This window comes from Coloeus monedula (genome assembly GCF_965178545.1).
Source record: "Coloeus monedula genome assembly, chromosome: 16".
Classification (NCBI taxonomy): domain Eukaryota; kingdom Metazoa; phylum Chordata; class Aves; order Passeriformes; family Corvidae; genus Coloeus; species Coloeus monedula.
The window spans coordinates 9403534-9406584 of NC_138796.1; positions in this window are offsets into that span (position 1 = coordinate 9403534).

Below are 3051 nucleotides of genomic sequence, written 5' to 3' on the forward strand. Positions count from 1 at the left end.
TTGAAAATGTTCTGAATTTATTTTCACTTTTTCAGGCTTACATTGGAAATAATTATTGTTATTACTAAACATTTGACCTCATTTTAAAAGTGAATATAAACCTGACAATAATGGTGATATTGTGTTACCTTCCCCAAGGTGGGCATCAAAGGTAGAAAGTTGTGTCTTTAACTCACAAGGCTACAGATGGGATGTAGGTACCCACATAACTTCTGAAGTCTGAAATGGGTCTCTGAAAAGGATCCAGGTATCCCTCAACTCAAAAAGAAAGAAGAGGAAAAGAATTTGAGCTGTTGCTGCTCTTGTCACTCTGTCAACAAATCGATGAATGAGCTCAATATCTACCATGAGAGCTTCAAGTGATGCATAATTTTGTCATCCTCAACAAGTTACTAGGTAGCTTCCCTGCCTTTGATTTCTGTTCCAGAGAAACAGACTGAACAATTTGACAATACATTGGCAGAATAGGCTCTGCACCAGTTCACCAGAACTCCTTATCTCCTGCCAACCTACAGAGATGGTAGAAAATCTATGGAGAAGTGACTGTGCATCCTAGACAGCAACAACTACAGCCAGTGCACAGCACAGTCACAGGCAAAATGAAGAAAGATGGAATGCCATGTATGGAAAATTGCAACTACCTTTTCTTACTATCTGAGGTTTCTCATTTTGCTGCACAATCTCTATTACACATGCAGTGACTACGAGCTCTGTTAGACCACAGCTTGCTGTAGCCAAAGACCGTACACATACACACTGTGTGAAACTGTCTATAGCAACAGAAGTTTATATCCCACTGGATATATTTCTTCTGAATACCAGAGCATAAAACAGCAGCGGATTCCTACAGAGCAGAAAGGCAGAGTGTGTGACAGAACAGCAGTCAGACCTTCATCACATTACTGCATCTAAGTGGTGCTTGTAACACTGTCCGTGCATCATGCCTCCAGAGAGACTTCTCCTCCTTTTTCCCAGAGAGGCCCGAAAACATCTCAGGACTAGGTTCACAACATCTCTCCCCAAGCACATAAAGAAGGAGACACCAGCACTCTTTTTGTCTACTCAGCCCTCCCTCCTTTCCTGTCCGGGATATTTTTGGCTAACTATTTAGAAGAGTCGACAACTTCAGCAACAAGGAGCGGTCCCAAATTCTTGCAGCAAAGTGCCAGAGTTGCTTATCATCTGTATACACAGAAGAAATAGCTGTACAGTATATAAATCACCTGTCATCATCCTCTCTGGAAAACTCATTATTATAATAGTCTAATCATTGCGATATCCAGTGGCATTATTCCTGCTAACATTAATCCTTATTAGACCATCTAGTATTAATGTGTATGTCACAAGTATTTCCACACGATTTTCCAGGCTTCTTGTGTGCCTAAGACCATCCTGGTTTGTGCTTCAAGGAAAAAGCTGTTCATCCATCACCTGTAAGACAGTCAGGCACAGAATTGCCTGGATTTGAACCTAAGGAATCCCTTCCTTAGGTCTCCCAGTGTCTTCCTCTTAGTGAAAAACATACTTCATACCATACCACCATGCAAGTTCCTTGGTGTAGGGGATCTGTGTTTTCGTTTTGTTATTTTGTGAAAATTCCACAGAGCTGAGGCTGAGTTCAGCATCAGTGCTCAACAGGTCTTAACAATCTCCCCACAATGCTGGAGCCACAAAGTCCATCCAATATGCAGGGTCAGTCTTTTAAAGGGAGGGAGGTGCTGGGGTTTCGTGAACCTCCTCTTCAGTGTCGGCGCTCTCCCCGGGGCAGTGGGGTGGGACCAGCCTGTGGGCAGGTCCCCCAGTACCAGACACTGGTGCCAGTCTGCAGCAGGCAGCACAACCGCTAGCGAGAGGCAAATTCTCCTGCAGGAGCAGGAGTGGGGATCACTCTGCTCAGCCCAGGCATCTCATCACAGAGCCAAGAGTTTTACTACCAATTCTGTCAATGCTGTTTTACGTTTCACTGGCTCTGCCTTAAACATGGCTGGAATGTAAAGCAGAACTCCGGGCGAGGAGCATCAGCTAACCCATGCTGCCCTCCTCAGGAGCCGAGAACAGCCTGCACAGGGAACGATGGGCTGCTTTGCATAAACAGGCACATCAAGATTTTCCTTTTAGCAAAGCTAAAGAGCTTCTCAAAAGGAAAGGCCTTTTCTACAGCACTAAACATGCTCGTCTTTAGCTGAAGCTCAAGGAACGAGAATAAGCGTTTCTTCAGAACAAACATGCACTCAGGAAATGCAAAGGGAGACAATAGAGGAGGTGCTGCATTAGTGGCAGCAGCAACACCTACTGCATGCACCTGGTGGAGCAAACAGATGGTTGGAAATGAAAGGTAGCAAAAACCATACTCCCTGCCTCACATCCTGATGCAGTGTACAACACACAAATGAGGATTCCTCAATAACACAGACCATCACACCCGTACTGTTGCACGACATGTGGCAATGACCACTACAGCAGAGCATCCAGCCCACCCTTCCAGAACACAGAGCTCTGATTCTCACCGGGGTTATGGCGAGTTCCCATGCTCCTAGTGGCTCTTAGTTTATATGTTTTAAGTTTACTGGTTTAGGAGTTCTCCACTCAGTTTTATGTATAAGTTCATGTTTATGCATTTTCCGTAATTGCTTATGTATTAGCTCTGGAAAGTTCTCCCTTCTTCGATGCTCCATTGGTCTACTCATGTAATTCCCTCCCCTAAGTTATCCCCACTGGTTATTCCCCTGTTATCTCCTCCTCCTCAGTCGATCCCCATGGGTTGTTTCCCTTTGTTCCACCCCCGTATAAAATAGTGTGCTCTCCCCTTTTTCCTGGTCTTTGTGCCTGGACCCTCCACCAGCAATAAACCAGTTGGAACCTACACGAAGACCCCTCTTCTTGTCCTTTGCCTCTGCCGACGCTTTTGCACCACCTTTGTTTGGGGCTCGCTCCTTGCGAAGGAGCCAGCTTTTCCTGCCTGCTGCAGCTGGCAGCTTTCCCTGCAGGCTGCAGCCGACCCCTGCCTGCAGCAGCAGAAGCCAAGGACGTCTGCAGCTGGATGCTGTGCTG